Source organism: Halichoerus grypus, chromosome 2 (assembly GCF_964656455.1).
Source record: "Halichoerus grypus chromosome 2, mHalGry1.hap1.1, whole genome shotgun sequence".
Lineage (NCBI taxonomy): Eukaryota > Metazoa > Chordata > Mammalia > Carnivora > Phocidae > Halichoerus > Halichoerus grypus.
In genome coordinates this window covers 168,732,977-168,742,045 of record NC_135713.1, presented here as the reverse complement: position 1 = coordinate 168,742,045, position 9,069 = coordinate 168,732,977, and positions in this window count along the sequence as shown.

Below are 9,069 nucleotides of genomic sequence, written 5' to 3'. Positions count from 1 at the left end.
GAGGCAGAGGGAGATCTGACACAAACAGAAGAGAAGGCAACATGATGACATGGGGCAGAGATCAGGGAAGCAGCCCTAAGCCAAGGAATCCTGCAGCCACCAGAAGCTGAAGAGGGAAGGCCAAGACTCTTCCCTTGAGCCTCCAGAGCGAATGCGGCCCTTGATTTTCAGACTCCTGGCCTCAAGAAATGTCACAGAATACACTTCTGTTGTTTGAAGCCCCCCGGTGTGTGGTAGTGTGTCACAGTAGTGTGGGTCCCACACAGCTGGGCTGGACACCAAGGTCTGCTCTGTTCGCCCTATGATTCTGCACAACTTCACTTCTCTGAGCCTCGGTGTTCCTGTCTGTAGAGTGGGGATAGGAGTTCCTACCTCGCGGAGGTCCTGCAGGTTTGTAATGAGAAAATGCATGTGACGGCCCCGGGGCGTGCCCAGCGTGGAGAGGTCTAGAACCAGTCTGAAAGGGGGAGGCATTTCTGATTTTCAGGTAAAGGCCTTGACTTCATTGTCCATGTTGTGTGGAAATGGGGCAGGATCCAGTTTCTTCTTGCTCACAACCTGTTTTGGTCTGTTTTTTATTTAACCATGAATAATTATGGCTCTGGCGAGGAGGAAGGTGGTGTGAACTCGCTTGCTTTCTTCACCTGTCCTAAAATATGCTTGGTCCGCAGGCAAGCCTGCGGGAGCAGCCGGCACTGCCGGGCGGTGCCAAGGCCGGGGGGCACCCAGGTGACAAGGCATCTACAGACCGCGCTTCCTTTCCCTCACCGTGGGAACCTTCCCCGACCCTCAGAAGGGAGCAGAGGGAGCAGGCCCAACCCATTGCTAACCTTCCTTCCAAGATTCTAAGAAGAGTGCCCAAACCTTACTTATTCTTCCCAAGTGAGTTCCAAATCCTGTCACCAGTGGCAGGAATGGCTCCTAACGGTGGCTTCGGGCCCGGGGCACCAGCTCCGGATTCCTCTAGGGTCGGGAGGCGGCCTCCAGCCCCGGGTCTCATCGACCGGAAGGCCCCTCTCCGCGGATCCGCACCTTGCCGGGCTTCCAGCGCTCTCTGCTGCCCCCTAGCGCAGGAGAGAAGAACTCCCAAGTCCTCCGCGGGAGCGGCCGAGGCCTGTCTGACAGTCTGACCCCAGCCGGGCGCTCTGTTCTGGAAAGCAGTAATGCCCTCTACCACACTGTCCGTTTCTTTCTTTCTTATTTTATTTTATTTTATTTTTTTAAAGATTTTATTTATTTATTTGATAGAGACAGAGACAGTGAGAGCAGGAACACAAGCAGGGGGAGTGGGAGAGGGAGAAGCAGGCTTCCCGCTGAGCAGGGAGCCCGATGTGGGACCCGATCCCAGGACTCTGGGATCATGACCTGAGCCGAAGGCAGCTGCTTAACGACTGAGCCACCCATGCGCCCAACACACTGTCCGTTTCTTGAGCATGGGCCTTGACTCCAAGACACTGACTCAACATAGAGTCGATCGATGAAATGCCTGACTTGTCTTACGCATGTTCCCTCTGCCTGGAACGTCCTTCCCCTTCTTGTCTCCACAGCCATCCCTCAGACGCCACCTCCTCCAAAAAGTCTTCCCTGGGTGAGTTGCCCTCACCGCTCTGCTCTTACTCCATGCAGACTCTCCTAGAGTGTTTTCGTGGTGCTCCGTGATGCCCTGCCCACGTGCTGACCTTCCCCTGGCCAGGACACCAGGCCCTCTGCGTCTCTGCTCTTCGGGACCTCAAGGTCGACGTCATTCCAAGACCAAGAAGGGAGAACTGACGTCAACATCAGGGCCATGCTCTCATCCGCTGGCTCCCGTGTGATTGTGTGCACGTTCACTCGGGTGTCTAATGTGCATGTGTGCGCACACACATACACATACGTACTGTTAAAATACAGATCACAGATTTTACCATTGGAACCTACCTTCCTGGTGACCTCGCTGACCGGCATACCTTTGGATCTACTTTCTTCTTCCTCAGAAGACCCTTCCTCCGGCCTCTGTAACAACCGAGCTAGCCCTTCCTGGGGCCTACTCCATGCCAGGCGCTGGGCCAAGGGCTCGGTGAACCAGCTCTGTTGTCTCCAAGAGCTCCATGAGGGCATTTCTTTATTAACTCTGTCTTGGTGAGGGAAGTGAGGTACAGGGGGGTGATGTGATTTGCTCAAGGTCACAGAGCTGATACCTGTGGGAGCCAGGGCTTGACTCTAAGCTGTCTGGCTCCAGGTGCTCTCTCTCTGTGAGGTCTCATTTCCCCCCTCTGCTTTCACCTCCTGATAGCACCTGAGTCTCCCTGTCTTCACGGAGTGAACTGCCTCCCCCAGCAAGGTGTGCTCAGAGCATCCATGTGTCTCTGCTGGGGAGTCGGACTGAGAGCGAATGTGTCCCAGGGGCCTTTGTTTGTCTTGCAGGTCTCAGAACACACAGGCTCCTTGGTCCTGCCAGGCCCGGGACCACAGCCTGGTCAGCACCAGGGGATGCCACCTGCTGGCATCCTCCTACTTCCAGCAGGCCCGCAGATACTCTGCACTGTTGGGAGTCTGGCAGGCCCATCCTGGGATTCTGCTGCTTTTTGTGGGAGGAACGTGATGGGAAGGCCAAGAATACAGGTTTCCAGGTTTCCTGGGTGGTTCGGGTCCTGGGATCGAGCCCTGCATCAGGCTCCCTGCTCAGCGGGGAGTCTGCGTTTCCCTCTACCTCTCTCCCTGCTTGGGCTCTCTCTTCTCTCTCTCAATAAATAAAAAATCTTAAAAAAAAAAAAAAGGTACAGGTTTCAGACTCAGAGGGCTTGGGATCCACATCATGTCTCAGCCACCTGTAAGCCATGTGACCTTGAGAGAGAGAGAGCACAAGCAGGGGGGAGGGAGAAGCAAGCTCCCCACTGAGCAAGGAGCCGGTTGTAGGACTCGATCCCAGGACCCTGGGATCATGATCTGGGCCGAGGGCAGACGCTTAACTGACTGAGCCACCCAGGCTTCCCTAATCTCAATGTTCTTACCTCTAAAATAGGAATAATCCTATCTACCTCACAGAGTTGTAAAGACAAAATAAGATCGTGTGAACCTTCCCACCTCAGTATTCTCACAAAATACTAGTGTAAACACGGACTAATGTTTGGTGCACATAGTGCTTTCTATTGGTCGGCTCTCTAGTTAATCATCATCTTGGAGTTGAGACTCATGTCACAAGGTGCCTGGAATATTTTTTTTAAGGATTTATTTATTTATTTGAGGCGGGGAGGGGCAGAGGGAGAGAGAATCTCCCACAGACTCCAAGCCGAGTGCAGAGTCGGACACGGGGCTTGATCCCATGACCCTGAGATCACGACTCAAGCAGAAACCAAGAGTCAGTTGCGCAACCGACTGCACACCCAGATGCCCCAGAAGATGCCTCGGATATTAACAAGGGCTCAATAAATGGGGAAATGGCAGGCGGTGTTGCTGTGCTAATTATCAGCTTCCCCCCTGGGGCCCCTCCCTTCAGGGGATCATACACTCTGCTCTATGGAACTCAAAAGTAGCCATGTGTGATGTGCTTTGGCCGGTGAAACGTGGAGGAAGTGTTACTTATGGATAGACTTAGGAGCCAAAGCATGGTTCTTCATGTCTCCTTGTCCCCTGCCATGGGATTGGCAATGTCCCAGATAGATGATGCTTGTCAGCCTGGGTCATGGAATAAAGGTGAGATGGGGGTGAAGTAGAGCCATTTGTTACTGAAGGGTAACTGAGCCCACCCTAACTGTCACAGGAGGAGGGATCCTGGTTATCCCAGAGGCCTGGTGATCAGAGAGCCAGAGACTGTCAGGATGGGGACACCGGCCCGCCAACCCCTTTGTCTGATCCAAACTCAATCCTTGACTGTTGGAAAACCCAGTCTCAAGAGGGAAAGTGAGTGCCCAAGATCACAAAGCTTTTTGGTGGCAGAGACGGGACCCTGGCCTAGGGGGCCTCTTGGCCCCCATTGGTGCTCCTTCCCACACAGAAGTGTTGGGGCAGGAGCTGGGGCAGGTGAGCCTGGAGTGACTGATGTAAAATCTCAGGCATTAGGCTAAAGCCCCAGCTACTGATCTGCCACCCCTACCTGAGAAGCTTAAAAACCGAAGAAAACAGAAATCTAAGGTGTCCCCGTTTTGCGGAACACACATCTGGGAGGGGTGTGGGGGCTGGGAGCTGGGCTGGACAAACCAGGATCGCTGAGATTTAGGCCTAGAGAGTGTGTCAGGTTTCCTGCTGGGAACTGCCCCCCAAGAGTGATACTGCATGGGAGGCACAGGATGGTCACCTTGGGGTGGAGCCCTCCAGAGGCCTCTAGGGAACAGATTGAGGTGCAGTGGGTTTGTTTTAAGTAAGCTCCATGCCCAACATGGGGCTCAAACTCACGACCCTGAGATCAAGAGTCACATGCTCTACCGACTGAGCCAGCCAGGCCATGTTTAGAGGGGGCTCCACCAGGGAGCCTGGCCTCCAGCAAGGGCAGCCCAATGAACAAACAGCAAAGCTGCAGAGAGGACTCCGCAGCTCCATCAATCTGCCTCCCTGGGGAGAGGCCCGATTCTCCTGCGCTCCCTGCTGTTCAAGGGAGGTAAGATCACTCCTTAGAAGCAGCTTTTGTGTTCTAGACATCTATGTATAAACTATATCAATATATATGTACACATATATAAACATAATTTGGGATCAACCCTCATACACGGTTTTTAAGCTCTTGACTCTATTGGAAGTTTTCCTTCAAATTTAAATATTCTTTTTAAATATATTTTTTAAATTTATTTGAGAGAGAGAGAGAGAGCACAAGCAGGGGGAGAGGGAGAGGGAGAAGCAGACTCCCTGCTGAGCAAGGAGCCCGATGCGGGACTTGATTCCAGGACCCTGGGATCATGACCTGAGCCGAAGGCAGACGCTTAACTGACTGAGTCACCCAGGCATCCCCAAATTTAAATATTCTTTAAACCCATTTTAAAAAAAAAGATTTGAGAGAGAGAGGGAGCATGAGCAGGGGGAGGGGCAGAGGAGAGAATACTCAAACAGACTCCCCACTGAGAATGGAGGGGGCTCAATCCCAGGACCTCAAGTTCATGACTGGAGCCAAAATCAAGGGTTGGAGGCTCAGCTGACTGAGCCACCCAAGTGCCCCCTTTAAACCCACTTTAAAAGGCTGCATAAGGAGGCCCTGTCAGCTTCCAGAAAGTGCTGGATGAATGTAGATAACTGAGCCAACATTTTGGTTGTCTCCAGGTGTTTTGATATTATAAATAATACTTTGATGGAAGTCTTAGCACTCTGATTACTTATTTCTCCAGGCTAGATTCCCAGATACAGTATGACTGGGGCAAACAGTGTGGATGTTTTTAAGGCTAGTGGTACAGAAAGGTGATGTCAAGTCCACGCTTCTCTCCTGACTGGCACCAAGTATTAGTTAGATGTCTTTGCTAATTTGGCAGATGAAAATGATATTTCACTGTTTCTATTGGCATTCTTTTGCTGACTGGGTATGAACTTTTTCATCGTATAGTAATTAGCAATTGGTACAGTATTTCCTTTCTGTGGATTAGCCATTCATGTCCTTTGCCCATTTTTTCCCCCTTTGTGGGCCTTTTCTCAAAGTTGATTTTAATGAACTCTTTCTAATGAGAGCAATTTCTTAGTTTGTTGGCCTTTAAATTTCGGGTGTGAGTTCTTTGGACATGAGGACATTTTAAGCATAACCTTTAGGATTTCTTCCACTGCTTTTAGGCTTACATGGTCCTTCCCTATTGTGAGTTATTGATGTTCGTGGCTGACATTTCTAGCTGTCCTTCTGAATAGCTTTTTCTGATCCTTGTGATTTATTTTGTGGAGCAGTGTGCCAAGTTCTAGCAGTGACTTTGAGCAGGCGTGCTGGCACGTCTGCCCTTGGGCCTATAATTACTAATGCAAGACCCTTCAGATGCTGGGCTGTCCAAGCCGGTAGCCACTTGTAACTGTTTACATTTAATAAAGTGAGTTCCTCAGTCTCAATAGCCACATTTCATGTGTTTGACAGCCACGTGTGGCTGTGGCCACCATATTGGACAGTATGTATAATGGAACATTTCCATCATCCCAGGGAGAGACTGGGCCGGGCTGCCTGAGCTCTCCCTCTGCTGTCTGACCAGTCCTTTGCTGCGGGCGCCTAGGCACGCTGGAGCGCTAGAAATTGGGCGAGCATCGCCCCCTACTGACCAGTGGTGGACATGTAGCAAGTTGGGAAATGAGTTTTTGTGGCTTTTATGTCAATGAGATTTGGGGGTTACTGGGGCTTTTTTTTTTTTTTAACTATAGTACATTTAGGACCTTTTTGCTTGTTCCACTCTATTTAGTTTAATTGTATTATCAGTCTTAAATACTTAAAAATTTCTATATCTAAGTTTCCAACTACCCTTTTTTCTTTTTCCCCTTAGCCATGCTTGTTTACTCTCCAAGATGTACCCTAGGATCATTTGTTAGGATCTTGATTGGAAGTGCATTAAATCAGTAATTTGGGAAGACCTGGAACTCTATAATATTCAGTTTCCCCACCCAGGTCTGTGGTTTGTCTTTCCATTTCCTCAGCTCTTCAGGCCGGCCCCTCACAAGTCAGCCTGCTGAGCAGTGTTGTGGTGGACTGAATCCACAACAGAGGAAGGAAAATGAGGACAACACAGTGACTTTTGTATAAAGCAAAATTAATTCCTCTAAAAGAATTCCCCCTCTCCCTACCCTTTTGGGATTGAAATTGCTTTTCCATTATAAAAAGACTTTTTAAATTTTTTTTACTTTTTTCTAAACACATGAGTTGACAAAATACATTTTGGAAATTTCATTGATAATGTGAAATCTGAAAACCTGGATTACAGTTTTTAATAGGCCTTTATTACATAGACATAGGTCCTTTCCATTTTGGTAGGGACTTTTGCATTGGGATTGCTACTGTGAATGGGGTCCTTTTTTCTATTATATCTATTTCTATAGTTCCCTGATAATGGAGAGCCTTAAGTGTTATTCAGCAACCCTCTGCTGAGTACCTTGAGCAAGCACGACCCCTGTAGCTGGAGGCTCAGAGTCTAGCCCGGGGAGTAGCAATGCTTGATGACAACACTGTTCACGAGAAGCTGTTATAGAACCAAGAAAAAGAAGTGCCTGAACAGAGCTATTTCCAGGAGGTGCTTATGCTGGAGTTCTTCTGTGAAAACAAGGGGTCCAATAAATGCTTCCTCCATGAATGAATGCTGCCAACTCAGAAATTGACTATTTTATTAATGAAAAAAACTGTTTTTTTGTTTTTTGTCTCCTGTAGAATCCTAGAAATAAGTATGGGGGGTGGTACTGGGGTTTTTGCTTAAAGCATAGATCACCTCATTCCTCTCTGCCTTCCATCCACAGATTACTAAATTGATAAGACAGCATCCCTTGGGACACCTGGGTGGCTCAGTTGTTAAGTGTCTGCCTTCGGCTCAGGTCATGATCCCAGGGTCCTGGGATCGAGCCCCACATGGGGCTCCCTGCTCCGTGGGAAGCCTGCTTCTCCCTCTCCCACTCCCTCTGCTTGTGTTCCCTCTCTCGCCATGTCTCTCTCTGACAAATAAATAAAATCTTTAGGGAAAAAAAAGAGAGCATCCCTTGCTGTCAATTTCTCATTTTACTTAGACTTTGGGCCAGACTCAAAGATACAGAGTACCCCTAGTTTTGCTGTTCTGGGGCTAGGGCATGTTTTTATGGAGTTAAAATGTAGAAAATTAGGGTGCATTGCCCAAAGTGGGACAAAAGAATGGAGGAAAATAAAGAACAGAATGAGTGGATCTCTTTTCTGGTGTGCTGCTTTCTGCCTCGATGTTGTTCTGTTCCCTGGGCCAGGTCATCCCCAGCCTCAGCTGCCTTCTCTATCACCTTATTTTCAACTGCTCACTAGGCGGAACTCCGCCTGGACACACTTCTGGGTTATTTCTCAAGTCCCTGAGGGTGTCCCAGAAAGCAAAAGTCTGTGCAAAGAAAAATGGACATGGGGCCCCACAAAAGATAAATAATATGGTCCATGTCCTCAAGGAGCTTATTGTCAAGGGATGGAGAGGTGCGGTCCACGGGGTTATTACCCCAAAGGCATCCCTAGTTTTGGCTACCATGTATTAGGCCCCAGGAAGAAGACAGCTAACTGCATTATGCCTGGGCACCCAGGGCAATCACCTCAGAGGCTTTAAACCTTGTCTGTCCCTCCCAGGACCCCATCCCAGAGTCTGGCTCTGCCTCAGAAGTTTGGGATGGGCCCAAGAAGTATCAGCAAGCTCTTCAGGTGAGGTACACCTGCTTTCTCAGTCTTGCCGTAAACGGACCAGCACGAATCAGTTTCATGGTTATAGTCTTTTATTTAATGCCAGACACTGTTATCCTCCTAAGGCCCAGCTCTGTCCGGGCTACAGGGTTTAGGCTGGATTCTTTCTCCATCTGGGAATAGCCCACACAATGGGGTAAATAAAATAGTAAAGCTCGTGGAAGCTGAGCCAGAGAAGTGTTTTCCAGTGTTTACATGTGTAGTGTCATGATAGAGTCTGTTGAGGGAGAGCTGAAAAGTTGCACTGTGGGGTGCTAACATAAGGCCCTCTGACTGCTCAATCTCGGGGTGTCCTGGCATTTATAAGTGCTCATGTTAAAAGAAGTCAAGACAGCTTATCCCAGAGAACAAAGTCACCCCTCAGCTTGGCAGGTTGTGAAAAAGCATTTGATGATGGGTTCAGGACATGCAACCCCAAAATATGGCACCTTGGCATATTGAAGATTTTAAGCTGAAGGAGTCTGAGAAAATAGTGGAGGCATGCACTAACCTTGTCCCTGCCCTGAAAACCGGACAGAAAACCCTCCTGTGAGAGGCATCCTCCCTGTGCCCAGAAAAGAGAAGCGTCCTTATCTCCAAAGATAAGACAATGGCAACACGCGGGCCTTGCTAAGCTTCCCCCCGGTTGACTACACTTACCTCCTCCTCTCGGACCTATCACGTTCCTCCACGACCGCCCACTCTTCATCAGACCTAGCACAGAAACACTCTGGGTTAACAGTTTCTCCAGGTCTTCATTTTCTGAGGAAGGCTCC